The sequence below is a fragment of the Arachis ipaensis genome, chromosome B08 (genome assembly GCF_000816755.2).
Source record: "Arachis ipaensis cultivar K30076 chromosome B08, Araip1.1, whole genome shotgun sequence".
NCBI classification, from domain to species: Eukaryota; Viridiplantae; Streptophyta; class Magnoliopsida; order Fabales; family Fabaceae; genus Arachis; species Arachis ipaensis.
The window spans coordinates 113,841,646-113,857,540 of record NC_029792.2 but is presented as its reverse complement, the minus strand read 5'-3'; positions in this window follow the sequence as shown (position 1 = coordinate 113,857,540).

Below are 15,895 nucleotides of genomic sequence, written 5' to 3'. Positions count from 1 at the left end.
TTGATGTGCTGATCATGTACAGCCTTCATCTTTTCCTTGTATATTCTTGAGTTCTCATAAGCTTCTAGGCGAAGGCTCTCCAGTTCTTGCAGTTGCAACTTCCTTTCAGCTTCGGCTTTCTCAATTCCCATATTGCACTCCTTGACTGCCCAAAAGGCTCTGTGCTCTACTTCAACTGGGAGATGGCAAGCTTTTCCATAAACTAAGCGGAAAGGACTCATCCCAATGGGTGTTTTGTATGCTGTTCTGTATGCCCAGAGTGCGTCTTGTAGCCTGGTGCTCCAGTCTTTTCGATGAGGTTTGACTATCTTCTGCAAGATACGCTTTATCTCTCTGTTTGATACCTCGGCTTGCCCATTGGTCTGAGGATGGTATGCTGTCGCAACCTTATGAATTATCCCATGCTTCTTCATTAATCCTGTTAGTCTCCTGTTACAAAAATGGGTGCCTTGATCGCTCACGATTGCTCGCAGTGATCCAAAGCGGTAAATAATATGGTTTCTCACAAAGGAAACAATAGTGTTAGCATCATCAGTGCGGGTAGGAAGTGCTTCCACCTTTGGAAACGTAATCCACAGCTAACAATATATAAAAATAACCATTAGAATTTGGAAATAGACCCATGAAGTCAACGCCCCAAACATCAAAAATTTCACAGAAAAGCATAATTTGTTGAGGCATCTCATCCCTCCTGGATATATTACCAAAATTTTGGCATGGGAGACAGGATTTACAAAACTTAGCAGCATCTCTAAAAAGAGTAGGCCACCAGAATCCACAGTCTAAGATCTTTCTAGCTGTTCGTTGAGGGCCAAAATGCCCTCCACTCTCAGATGAGTGACAGGCCTCTAAAATGGACTGGAATTCTGATTGAGATACACAACATCTAATTACCTGATCAGCGCCACATCTCCATAAATATGGGTCATCCCATATATAATATTTAGACTCGCTCTTCAGCTTGTCTCTTTGATGCTTAGAAAAGTTTGGAGGAAATGTGCGACTAACTAGATAATTAGCTACAGGTGCATACCAAGGGAATACCTCAGATACTGCTTGCAAGTCATCAAATGGAAAATCATCATCTATAGGAGTAGAATCATCCTTAATGTGCTCAAGGCGACTCAAGTGGTCTGCCACTAAATTCTGGTTACCACTCCTATCCTTTATTTCTAAATCAAATTCTTGTAATAGCAGGATCCAACGTATAAGCCTTGGTTTGGACTCCTTTTTAGATAATAGATACTTTAAAGATGCATGGTCCGAATACACTACTACTCTAGTACCAAGTAAATAAGCTCAGAATTTATCCAGAGCAAAAACAATAGCAAGAAGCTCTTTCTCAGTAGTAGTATAATTGGACTGGGCAGCGTCTAAAGTCTTAGATGCATAAGCAATAACAAAAGGATCCTTACCTTCACGCTGAGCCAGCGCTGCTCCTACTGCATGGTTGGAAGCATCGTACATGATTTCAAACGGCTGGCTCCAGTCTGGTCCTCTCACAATTGGGGCTTGAGTCAGGGCGGCCTTCAGCTTATCAAACGCTTGTTTGCAATCCTCACTGAACTCGAACTCAATATCCTTCTGCAGTAATCTGGATAAGGGGAGTGCTACCTTACTAAAGTCCTTAATGAATCTCCTGTAAAAACCTGCATGGCCAAGGAACGAACGGACTTCCCTCACAGAGGAGGGGTAAGGTAAACTAGAAATAACATTCACCTTTGCTGGATCTACAGAAATTCCATTATTAGATACCACATGTCCTAATACAATCCCTTGTTTTACCATAAGATGACATTTTTCAAAATTCAATACAAGGTTTGTATTAACACATCTATCTAATACTCTAGATAATCCATCTAAGCAAAGGCTAAAAGAATCACCATAAACGCTAAAATTATCCATAAAAACCTCCATACAGTCCTCAATAAGATCAGAGAAAAGACTCATCATGCACCGTTGGAAAGTAGCTGGTGCATTGCACAAGCCAAAGGGTATTCTCTTGTAAGCATAAGTCCCAAAAGGACATGTAAAAGTAGTCTTTTCCTGATCCTCGGGAGCTATATGAATCTGGAAATAACTTGTGTAACCATCTAAAAAGCAATAATGTGATTTACCTGACAGGCGATCCAGCATTTGATTAATGAATGGAAGTGGATAGTGATCCTTACGGGTGGCTTGGTTGAGACGCCTGTAATCAATGCAGACTCTCCAAGCGTTCTGAACTCTGTTGCTATGAGCTCTCTATGCTCATTCTTCACTGTAGTGACTCCAGACTTCTTGGGCACCACTTGTACTGGGCTAACCCATTCACTGTCTGAAATAGGATAGATGATACCTACTTCCAATAGTCTGGTCACTTCCTTTTTGACAACTTCCAAGATAGTGGGATTCAATCTTCTTTGGGGTTGACGGACAGGTCTCGCTCCCTCTTCTAAAAATATTATGTGCTCACATACTTGAGGGTTGATGCCTACTATGTCTGTCAAACTCCACCCAATTGCCTTCTTGTGCCTCCTCAGTACATCAAGTAACTGCTCTTCTTGTTGAGAAGTGAGTTCCCTTGCAATGATAACTGGAAACTTCTGCTCATCTTCAAGATAAGCATATTTGAGATGTGGAGGAAGAGGTTTTAATTCCAACTTCTGATCATGGGCAGGCTCTGGATTGTCTGGAGCTTGTGAAAATGCCGAAGTGCCCTCATTGTCAGTCAAGAGGGTCCCCACACTTGGACCTTGTCCAGTGTGCCTCTCTTCTAACTCTTCCTTGTGAACTTCAGCTACAGTTTCATCTATGACATCAAACTGGAAGATAGAATAATCTTCTGGAGGGTTGTTTATGAATCCATTCAGATTGAAGATTACTATTCGGCCATCTATTTCAAAAGAGTATGTTCCTGAAAAAGCATCCAATTTGAATTTCGATGTCTTCAGGAATGGTCTTCCAAGTAGGATTGATGATGGCTTATCTGAGTCATTATGGGGCATCTCCAAGATATAAAAATCAATAGGAAATGTAAGCCCTTTAATGTTCACTAAAACATCTTCAGCAACTCCAGCCACTGTAATAATGCTTTTATCTGCTAACACAAAACGAGCTGCCGACCTTTTTAAGGGAGGGAGCCTCAAAATATCATATATAGACAAAGGCATTATACTAACACATGCTCCTAAATCACACATGCAATCATAAATCACTACACCACCAATAGTACAACTAACTATACAAGGACCTGGGTCACTACACTTTTCAGGTAATCCTCCCATTAAAGCAGATATGGAACTACCTAAAGGAATAGTTTCTAATTCATTAATTTTGTCTTTATGTATACATAAATCTTTTAGAAACTTTGCATATTTAGGTACCTGTTGAATAACATCAAAAAGAGGAACAGTTACCTCAATCTTTTTGAATATTTCTACTATTTTGGGATCGGGTTCCAACTGCTTCCTGGGCTTCCTTGCAAGTTGTGGAAATGGAATGGGAGTGGTGTTTTCTGCAGTGTCTGCGCCTTTTGGTGCTTCCTCCTGTGGTTGAGCTTCTTCTTTTTCAGCCATGTCCTGTATGTCCTCTTCCTCTTCGACATCTTCTATTTCTTCTACCTCTTCAGCTGAGGCGTGTTCTGGTGGGCTTGGCTCCTCCTGATTCCTCTCCTGCAGTGTGGTTCCGGACCTTAGGGTGATGGCATTAATGCCTCCCTTTGGATTGGGTAATGGTTGAGAGGGGATTCCAGTGGAGCTCGAAGGTTGGTTATTGGGATTTTGCATTGATCCAATCTGTAAGGCAAGAGCTTATACAGTAGAGGTCAGACCATTTAGAGTGGCACTAAGGTTGTTTTCCATGGCCTGTTGTCTCCTATCAATAGAATGTAGTAACTCATCATTAGGAGATGAAGAAGGATAAGTGATTTGAGAGGGCTGCTGTTGGGTATTCTGTGGTCCTTGGGATTGCCTCAGGTGAGGTGCTCTGTAAGGTTGGTTCTGCTGCCTGCTGTTGTTATTATTCCACCTCTGATTTCCCTGATTATCTCTGCCTCCTCTGTTATTGTTGTCCCTCCAATTCTGGTTAGAATTATCCTGCCATCCATGGTTATGATTTCCACCTTGATTGTACCCTTGGTTGGGACGGTCATAGAAGTTATAAGTGGATGCCACCATGTTGTCTTCTTGCTGGAGCTGCGGGCATTCATCAATATAATGGCTATAATCAGCACAAATTTCACAGACTCTCTGTGGGACTAACTGTTGGCTTTGCTGTGCTGGAGAAGGTTGAGCTTGCTGAACTTGTTGTTAATTCAATTACATCAGCTTCAGCAAGTTGGTCATTTCACAGATACTCTGAGCTAGAGCAGCAGTCTCTCTACTAGAGGATACTTCTGCAACGGCTTTTGAACGGCCTTATTTCTGCCTGTGGTTCCTAGTAGATTCAGCTAAGTCGCAGATCAATTGCCATGCCTCATCAGTGGTCTTGTACTTCTTCATAGACCCATTGCTAGCACTTTCCAATGTGGTCTTATCTTGGGGCCTCATGCCCTGTGTGATATAGCTGAGTAACACTATCTTGTCAATCCTGTGGTAGGGGCATGCTTCCAGAAGATTATTGAAGCGCTCCCAGTATTCAAAGAGAGTCTCGTTGTCATCTTGAACAATCGTAGAAATGTCTTTCCTCAGTTTATCAGTAACTTCAGATGGAAAGAATTTTTCCAAAAATTCTTTTCTGAGTGTATCCCAGTTGGATACATTTGCTAGGGGTTGAGTGTAGTACCACTCTCTTGCTTTTCCCTCAAGAGAAAACAGGAAAGCTTTCAGCAAAATTGAAGTTTCATCTGCACCATCACGCCTGACAGTAGAACAGGCTGCTTGGAAATCTCTCAGGTGCTTGATAGGCTCTTGAGCAGGTAAGCCATGAAACTTGAGCATCAAATTAAGCAGTGCGGTCTTTATTTCAAAATCTGTAGCCACCGCTGGGTGATGCGCTTGAAACGGTTGCATTGTAAAATCAGGGGCTCCTTCCTCCTGGATAGTAATTCTCCTAAGTTCTGCCGCCATGTTACATGTACGTAAATCAACCGAATCAGTAGAACGGGAGCTGGTTTCTTCCTCAAATGGCGTTTCAAATCCGTCCTCAGAGAGGACTAACCGACGCCGAGCTTGCCTTATTCGTGAAATAGTCCTTTCAATTTCAGGATCGAATATTGGCAAGCTTGGATCAGACGAGTTGCAGAAAAGTGTGCTATTTTATTAATCAGATGTTTTCAAAAAGGTTTGAGTTGAGTAAACAGGAAATTAAATTGGTGAATTTGAATAATGTAAATAAAAGACTTGACTGGGAGTTGGTTAGTTGGAATCCCTATTATTGTTGGAATACTCTCAAGATTAATTGACAATTAAAGGTTTTCCTGTTTAGTCATCCTTTACTAGGTAAGGAAAAGTCAAACAAGTTGGAATGCTACGTCTGTTCACAAGTTGCAATCCACTTAATTAAAAGAGATGGGTGTTAGTGACTAGAAGGCAATCCAACCATAAATCCAATTACAATCTTTCTTTTAAGCTTTCCAACTCAATGGTTCCTTTCAATCAACTCCCCATCAAGTTAGGGAACTACTCGCTCATGGTGAATGTAAAATTCATAGCATATGAAGAGGAATTAAAGAAAGACATTGTAAATAAAAATCAAAATAGTCAATTAAACATAAAAGTGATCCTTGTATTAAATAATCCTAAAAATATTCCAATGGTAAAATTAAATAAAGCAAAGAACATGGAAGAGTAAATCCAAGTAAAGAAAACGAACTAGAATGACGAAGTCTTGATGAGGTAATAACTCTTCTCAGTGTTCCAATGCCAAAAAGTAAGAGAAAATTAAATCCTAAGAACTATGAATGTATGGAGAGAAAACCTAGAGGAGGAGTAAACTAGATCTAAAACTAAAAAACTGTGTGGAATGAATGTTCTCTCCGGTTTCTGCATGTTCTCTGGCTCTAGTCTGCTGTTCTGGACCGAAAACTGGGTCAAAATAGGGTCCAAAATCGTCCCCAGCAAATTCTGTAGATTATGCAGATCGCGCATGTCACGCGATCGCGTCATCCATGCGGACGCGTCATTCGCGTTTTTCCATGCCATGCGTTCGCGTCATCCACACCTCCGCGTCGCTTGTGCTTTTCCATTCCGCGCGGTCGCGTGAGCCATGCGGCTGCATCACTGCGATTTCTCCTCTTTCGCGCGGTCGCGTGAGCCATGCAGCCGCGTCACTTCTCGCTGGTTATCTCCTCAATTTCTTGTGTTCCTTCCATTTTTGCTAGCTTCCTTTCCAATCTCCAACTCATTCATTCCCTATAAAGCCTGAAACGCTTAACACACAGATCACGGCATCGAATGGAATAAATGAGAATTAAAATGCATAATTAAAAGTCTCTAGGAAGCAGTTTTCAATCATGCAATAATTTCAGGAAGGAAATGTAAATGCATGCTATTTTAATGAATAAGTGGGTAAGGATCATGATAAAACCATACAATTAAACACAATATAAACCATAAAATAGTGGTTTATCACTAACCCCATTACTGCTGCATATGGGAGTAGCATCTGTATACCTCCCATCAAAGCAAGCAGTTTTGAGCTAAATCCTCAGCTCATTGTCATGGTGCAGCAAAATTGCCAATATTTTGATCTTCCACAGGAAGAACCTACTGAGTTTCTGGCGCAGTTCTTGTAAATTGCTGACACAGTGCATGACAAGGAGGTAGATCAGGACGTATACAGGCTGTTACTGTTTCCGTTTGCTGTAAAAGATCAAGCTAAGAGGTGGTTAAATAACCAACCCACAGCAAGCATAAGAACATGAAAACAGTTATCAGACAAATTCCTGAATCAATATTTTCCTCCAAAAAGGATGACACAGCTAAGGCTAGACATCTAAGGCTTTAAACAAGATGATGATGAATCCCTTTATAACGCCTGGGAGAGGTACAGAGGGATGTAAAGGAAGTGCCCCTCTGAAATGTTTTCAGAGTGGGTGCAGTTAGACATCTTCTACTACGGGCTTACAGAAAAAGCTCAGGTATCTCTAGACCACTCAGCTGGTTGATCTATACACGAGAAAGACTGTTGAAGAGGCTCAAGAGCTTATCGATATAGTTGCTAGAAATCAGCATCTGTACATAAGTAATGAGTCCTCCATGAAAGAAGAAGCTAAGGCAGTATCAACTGACTTTAGTCCTCAGGAACAAGTTGCTGAACTCAATCAGCAGCTATCTTCTATAACAAGGCAGTTAGCAGAATTTAAGGAGATGCTACAAGAAACCGAAATTGCTAACAAGGATATAGAATCACAATTGAATCAGACAAAACAGCAGTTATCAAAATAGATAACAGAGGAGTGCCAAGCAGTTCAATTAAGAAGTGGAAAAATGTTAAATACCTCAACTCAAAGCAGCAGAAAGCCAAGAAAGGAACAGCTGACAGAGGATGAGCAACCTGCTACCCAAAATCCCTCTGAGGACAGTAAGAGCCCAGAGAGGAACAAGTCTGGCGTTCAAACGCCAGAAAAGGGTGAAAAACTGGCGTTAAACGCCCAATCCATGTCCAGTTCTGGCGTTCAAACGCCAGTGAGGGATCAGACTCCTGCAAGTGCTGATAATAACTCCCTCAAGAAGGCTTCTCAACCTGCCTCTGTAGGAAATAAACCTGCAGCAACTAAGGTTGAAGAGTATAAAGCCAAAATACCTTATCCTCAGAAAATCCACCAAGTGGAACAGGATAAACAATTTGCCTGTTGAGGACATGATTGTCAAGGTTGGGCCATTTGCCTTTTCCACTGACTTTGTAGTGCTGGAGATGGAGGAGCACAAGAGTGCAACTCTTATTCTAGGAAGACCCTTCCTAGCAACTGGACGAACCCTCATTGATGTCCAAAAAGGGGAAGTGACCTTAAGAGTCAATGAGGATGAGTTCAGGCTGAATGCTGTTGAGGCAATGAAGCATCCAGACACATCAAAAGACTACATGCGTGTTGATATTATTGACTCCCTGGTAAAGGAGATCAACATGGCTGAGAGTCTCGAATCAGAGCTAGAAGACATCTTTAAAGATGTTCAGCCTGATCTGGAGGAATCAGAGGAAATAAAAGAGCCTCTGAAAATTCCTCAGGAAGAGGAGAAACCTCCTAAACCCGAGCTCAAACAACTACCGCCATCCCTGAAATATGTATTTCTGGGAGAAGGTGACACTTTTCCGGTGATCATAAGCTCTGCTTTAAATCCACAGGAAGAGAAAGCACTACTTCAAGTGCTAAGGACACACAAGGCAGCTCTTGGGTGGTCCATAAGTGATCTTAAGGGCATCAGCCCAGCAAGATGCATGCACAAGATCCTATTGGAGGACGATGCTAAGCCAGTGGTTCAACCACAGAGGCGGCTAAATCTAGCCATGAAGGAGGTGGTGCAGAAAGAGGTCACCAAGTTACTGGAGGCTAGGATTATTTATCCTATTTCTGATAGCCCCTAGGTGAGCCCTGTCCAAGTTGTCCCCAAAAAGGGAGGTATGACAGTGGTTCATAATGAAAAAATGAACTAGTTCCTACAAGAATAGTTATAGGGTGGCGTATGTGTATTGATTACAGAAGGCTCAATATAGCCACCAGGAAGGATCACTTTCCTTTACCATTCATAGACCAGATGCTAGAAAGACTAGCAGGTCATGAATACTACTGCTTTTTGGATGGCTATTCAGGTTAGAACCAAATTGTAGTAGATCCTCAGGACCAAGAGAAAACAGCATTCACATGTCCTTCTGGAGTGTTTGTCTACAGAAGGATGCCTTTTGGTCTGTGCATGCTCTCTATCTTCTCTGATATGGTAGAGAAATTTCTGGAAGTCTTCATGGATGACTTTTTAGTATTTGGAGACTCATTCAGCTCCTGCCTTGACCATTTAGCACTTGTTCTGAAAAGATGCCAAGAGATTAACCTAGTCTTAAATTGAGAAAAACGTCACTTTATGGTGACTGAAGGAATTGTCCTTAGGCATAAAATTTCAAACAAGGGAATAGAGATGGATCAAGCTAAAATGGAGCTAATTGAAAAATTACCACCACCTGCCAATGTTAAGGCAATCAGAAACTTTCTGGGGAATGCAGGATTCTATAGGAAGTTTATAAAGGATTTTTCGAAAATTGCAAAACCTCTGAGCAATCTGTTAGCTGCTGACACGCCATTTGTGTTTGACACAGAGTGTCTACAGGCGTTTGAAACTCTGAAAGCTAAGCTGGTCACAACACCAGTTATTTCTGCACCAGACTGGACATTACCATTCGAACTAATGTGTGATGCCAGTGACCATGCCATTGGTGCAGTACTGGGACAGAGGAATAACAAGCTTCTGCATGTTATTTACTACGCTAGCCCTATTTTAAATGATGAACAGAAAAATTACACAACCACAGAAAAGGAGTTGCTTGCAGTGGTCTATGCCATTGACAAGTTTAGATCATACTTAGTAGGATCAAAAGTGATTGTGAACACTGACCATGCTGCTCTTAAATATCTACTTACAAAGCAGGATTCAAAACCCAGGCTCATAAGATGGGTGTTGCTTCTGCAAGAGTTTGATATAGAAATAAGAGGCAGAAAAGGGACAAAGAACCAAGTGGCTGATCATCTGTCCCGGATAGAACCAGTAGAAGGGGCGTCCTTCCCCTCTATTGAGATCTCTGAAACCTTTCTGGATGAGCAATTGTTTGCCATTCAGAAAACACCATGGTTTGCAGATATTGCAAACTATAAAGCTGCAAGATTCATACCCAATGAGTACAGCAGGCAACAAACAAAAAAATTAGTTACTGATACAAAGTACTACTTGTGGGATGAACCATATCTCTTTAAGAGATGTGCAGACGGAATAATTCGTAGGTGTGTGCCTAGAGAAGAAGCACAGAAGATCCTATGGCATTGTCATGGATCACAATATGGAGGACATTTCGGAGGTGAGCGAACAGCCACAAAAGTCCTCCAATGTGGCTTCTACTGGCCTACTCTCTATAAAGACTCCCGAGAGTTTGTGCGTAACTGTGACAGTTTCCAGAGAGCTGGTAATCTGCCTCATGGTTACGCCATGCCTCAGCAAGGGATCTTAGAGATTGAGTTGTTTGACGTATGGGGTATTGACTTCATGGGGCCTTTCCCACCATCATACTTAAACACTTATATTCTGGTGGCAGTCAACTATGTATCCAAATGGGTAGAGGCCATTTCAACACCCACTAATGATACTAAGACAGTGCTGAAGTTCCTCCAGAAACATATCTTCAGCAGGTTTGGTGTCCCTAGAGCACTAATCAGTGATGGGGCACTCACTTCTGCAATAAACAACTTTACTCTGCTATGGTCAGATATGGAATTAGCCAGCAACTCTATATCATCCACAGACAAATGGGCAGGCTGAAGTCTCTAATAGAGAACTAAAAAGAATCCTGGAACGGACTGTAAGTATCCGTAGAAGGGATTGGGCAAAAAGCTTGGATGATGCTCTGTGGGCATACAGAACAGCATTCAAGACTCCTATAGGAACCTCTCCATACCAGCTTGTGTATGGTAAGGCCTGTCATCTGCCCGTGGAACTAGAGCATAAGGCCTACTGGGCAACCAGATTCCTAAACCTAGATGCTAAGTTAGCTGGAGAGAAGAGATTACTCCAGTTAAATGAGCTAGAAGAATTCAGACTCAATACTTTCGAAAATACAAAAATTTACAAGGAGAAAGCAAAAAGGTGGCATGATAAGAAACTGTCATCCAGAGTCTTTGAACCAGGACAAAAGGTTCTGCTGTTTAACTCTAGGCTCAGATTATTCCCCAGAAAACTGAAATCCCGGTGGAGAGGACCATATGTGATTACAAGTGTGTCACCATATGGCTATGTGGAGCTTCAAGACATTGATTCTAATAAGAAGTTCATTGTTAATGGACAGAGAGTCAAGCATTATCTTGAAGGCAATATTGAGCAAGAATGCTCAAGGCTGAGACTAGATTAAAAGCTTAGTAAGGTCAAGCTATTGACATTAAAGAAGCACTTGTTGGGAGGCAACCCAATGTTATTTAACTATATCTATTTATTTTCTATTGCTATTTTATGTTTTCCTTAGGTTGATGATCATGTGAAGTCACAAAAACAACTGAAAAATCAAAAACAGAATGAAAAACAGCATTAAAAATAGCACACCCTGGAGGATAAGCTTACTGGCGTTTAAACGCCAGTAAGAAGCATCAGACTGGCGTTTAACGTCAGAAAGAAGCATCAAGCTGGCGTTTAACACCAGAAACATGCACCAGACTGGCGTTTAACGCCAGAACAGAGCATCAAGTTGGCGTTTTAACGCCAATAAAGGGAGAAAAGCTAGCGTTAAACGCCAGAAACAAGTAGCAATCTGGCGTTTAACAGGATTCCCACCTAGCCCACCTCTTCTTCTCTCCTCTTCACACCTTCTCATAACCCTCTTTCCCAAATACCCTTCACTAATCACCTCCATCACCCTTACCCATCACCTCTTCACCACTCACATCCATCCACTTTTCCCCAAAAACACCCCACCTACCTCCAAATTCAAAATCCTTTCCCTCCCAAACCCAACTCTAATACACGAAACCTAACCCTTCCCCCATCCCTATATAAACCCCTCACTACTCCTTCATTTCCACACATTACAACCACTACTTCTACCCCTTGGCCGAACCATATATCTCCCTCCATCTCCTCCATTTTCTTCTTCTTCTACTACTTTCTTTCTTCTTTTGCTCGAGGATGAGCAAACATTTTAAGTTTGGTGTGGAAAAAACATTGCTTTTTTGTTTTTGTTTTTCCATAACTACTAATGACACCAAAGGCCGGAGAAACCTCTAGAAAGAGGAAAGGGAAGACAATTGCTTTCACCTCCGAGTCATGGGAGATAGAGAGATTTATCTCACAAGCCCATCACTAAGAAAAAGGATGGAGCAAACAAGAGAGCCCAATTATGGACCTCAACAAGAGCATGAGGAAATTTCTCATCATGAAATCCCTGAGATGCCTCAAGGGATGCACTTTCCTCTACAAAACTATTAGAAGCAAATTAACACCTCCCTAGGAGAATTAAGTTCCAACATGGGACAACTAAGGGTGGAGCACCAAGAGCACTCCATCATTCTCCATGAGATTAGAGAAGATCAAAGAGCTATGAGGGAGGAGCAACAAAGTCAAGGAAGAGACATAGAGGAGCTCAAGAGCACCATTGGTTCTCAAAAGGAAGAAGACGCCACCCTCACTAAGGTGGACCCGTTCCTTAATCTCCTTGTCTATTTATTTTTTCTGTTTTCATTCTCTATGCTTTATTTTTATTTATGTTTGTGTCTTCATTACATGATCATTAGTGTCTAGTAACTATGCCTTAAAGCTATGAGTGTCCTATGAATCCATCGCCTCTCTTAAATGAAAAATGTTCTAAAAACAAAAGAACAAGAAGTACATGAATTTTGAATTCATCCTTGAGATTTGCTTAATTATTTTGATGTGGTGACAATACTTTTTGTTTTCTGAATGAATGCTTGAATAGTGCATATTTTTGAATTTGTTGTTTATGAATGTTAAAATTGTTGGCTCTTGAAAGAATGATGAAAAGGAGAAATGTTATTGATAATCTGAAAAATCATAAAATTGATTCTTGAAGCAAGAAAAAGCAGTGAAGAACAAGGCTTGCAAAAAAAATGGCGAAAATAAAAGAAAGAAAAAGAAAAGCAAGCAGAAAAAGCCAAGAGCTCTTTAAACCAAAAGGCAAGAGCAAAAAGCCAGTAACCATTTTAAACCAAAAGGCAAGGGTAAAAAGGATCCAAGGCTTTGAGCATCAATGGATAGGAGGGCCCAAAGGAATAAAATCCTGGTCTAAGCGGCTAAACTAAGCTGTCCCTAACCATGTGCTTGTGGCGTGAAGGTGTCAAGTGAAAAGCTTGAGACTGAGCGGTTAAAGTCATGATCCAAAGCAAAAAAAGAGTGTGCTTAAGAACTCTGGACACCTCTAATTGGGGACTTTAGCAAAGCTAAGTCACAATCTGAAAAGGTTCACCCAGTTATGTGTCTGTGGCATTTATGTATCCGGTGGTAATACTGGAAAACAAAGTGCTTAGGGCCACGTCCAAGACTCAAAAAGTAGCTATGTTCAAGAATCAACATACTAAACTAGGAGAATCAATAACACTATCTAAATTCTGAGTTCCTATAGATGCCAATCATTCTGAACTTTAAAGGATAAAGTGAGATGCCAAAACTGTTCAGAGGCAAAAAGCTACTAGTCCCGCTCATCTAATTGGAGCTAAGTTTCATTGATATTTTAAAATTTATAATATATTCTCTTCTTTTTATCCTATTTTATTTTTATTTTCTTGGGGACAAGCAACAATTTAAGTTTGGTGTTGTGATGAGCGGATAATTTATACGCTTTTTGGCATTGTTTTTAGGTAGTTTTCAGTATATTTTAATTACTTTTTAGTATATTTTTATTAGTTTTTATTCAAAATTCACATTTTTGGACTTTACTATGAGTTTGTGTGTTTTTCTATGATTTCAGGTATTTTCTGGCTGAAATTGAGGGACCTGAGCAAAAATCTGATTCAGAGGCTGAAAAAGGACTACAGATGCTGTTGGATTCTGACCTCCCTGCACTCAAAATAGATTTTCTAGAGCTATAGAAGCCCAATTGGTGCTCTCTCAATTGAGTTGGAAAGTACACATCCAGGGCTTTCTAGATATATATAATAGTCCATACTTTGTCTGAGTTTTGATGATGCAAACTGGCGTTCAAACGCCAACTTCCTGCCCTATTCTGAAGTTAAACGCCAGAAACAGGTTACAAACCAGAGTTAAATGCCAGAAATAGGCTGCAACCTGGCGTTTAACTCCAAGAGAAGTCTCTACATGTGAAGGCTTCAATGCTCAGCCCAAGCACACACCAAGTGGGCCCCAGAAGTGGATTTCTGCACTATCTGCACTTAGTTACTTATTTTCTGTAACCCTAGCTACTAGTTTAGTATAAAAACTACTTTTAGAGATTTATTTTGTACCTCATGACATTTCACATCTGAACTTTGTATCCTCTACGGTATGAGTCTCTAAACTCCATGGTTGGGGGTGAGGAGCTCTGCTGTGTCTCGATGGATTAATGTAATTACTTCTGTTTTCTATTCAATCACGCTTGTTTCTGTTCTACGATACTCGCTCGTACTTAACCATGATAAATGTGATGATCCGTAACACGCATCACCATTCTCAACTTATGAACGCATGCCTGACAACCACTTCCGTTCTACCTTAGATTGAGTGTGTATCTCTTTGATTCCTGGTTCACGTGTTTGATTGCATCTCCTAACAACAGAGCATTCGAATCCGTGAGATCAGAGTCTTCGTGGTATAGGCTAGAATTATTTGCGGCCATTCCTGAGATCCAGAAAGTCTAAACCTTGTCTGTGGTATTCCGAGTAGGATCTGGGATGGGATGACTGTGACGAGCTTCAAACTCACGAGTGCGGGCGTAGTGACAGACGCAAAAGGATCAATTCAATGGATCCTATTCCAACATGAGTGAGAACCGACAAATGATTAGCCGTGCGGTGACAGCCCATTTGGACCATGTTCACTGAGAGGACAGATGGTAGCCATTGACAACGGTGATCCACCAACATACAGCTTGCCATAGAAGGAGCCTTGCGTGCGTGAAGAAGAAGATAGTAGGAAAGCAGAGATTCGGAAGACAGAGCATCTCCAAATCTTCAATCTGCTCTTCATTACTGCATAACAAGTATTATTTAATTTATGCTATTTACTCTTCATAAACTAATCATTTTTATTATTAACTTCCTGACTAAGAATTACAAAATAACCATAGCTTGCTTCAAGCCGACAATCTCCGTGGGATCGACCCTTACTCACGTAAGGTATTACTTGGACGACCCAGTGCACTTGCTGGTTGTGCGGAATTGCAAAAGTGTGATTGTGATTTTGTGCACCAGGCAACCTCCATAAATTATTATTAAAAAAAATAAAGAACTCAAATGGGCCATAGACATGGAGTGGGTCAGAAAGATTTGGTTGGGCTTCAGTTCAAAAACGCCTATGATCAGTCTTCCCTTGTTTCTTGGCTTGTTCACTATCTTTCCAGATTTGTCTCCTTCCAACTTACGAGACAAAAATAAACAGAATCAATAAAATCATAATTTATCAATAGAACTTAGATCCAGCATACCCAAACTGTTCCTCAATGAACAGAACCTATCTTCACACAGAGGTTTAGTGAATATATCAGCGAGTTGTTCTTCGGATTTCACAAATTGAATATCAATAGTACTTTTTGCACATGTTCTCTAATAAAATGATATCTAACTTCAATGTGCTTAGTTATAGAGTGTAGAACAAGATTTTTAGAAATGTTTATTGCACTCATATTATCACAAAATAAAGGTATACTATTAATTTTCAATTTATAATCCTGTAACTGAGTTTTTAACCAAATTAATTGAGAACAACAAGCAGAGGCAGATATGTATTCGGCTTCAACTATGGATAGAGCGACTGTGGCTTGTTTCTTGCTTGATCACATGTTTAGCGCGCTTCCAAAGAAGCAACACATTCCGGATGTGCTCCTTCTATCCACCCGATCTTCCGCATAATATGCATCACAAAACCCCACTGCACAGAAATCATTAGATCTAGGATACCATAAGACATAATCACATGTTACCTTAATGTATCTAATGATTCTTTTGATGGCTGAAAGATGGGATTCTTTTGGGTGAGATTGAAACCTTGAACATATACCCACACTTTGAACAATATCCGGCCTAGAGGATGTAAGATACATGAGTGAGCCTATCATTCCTCTA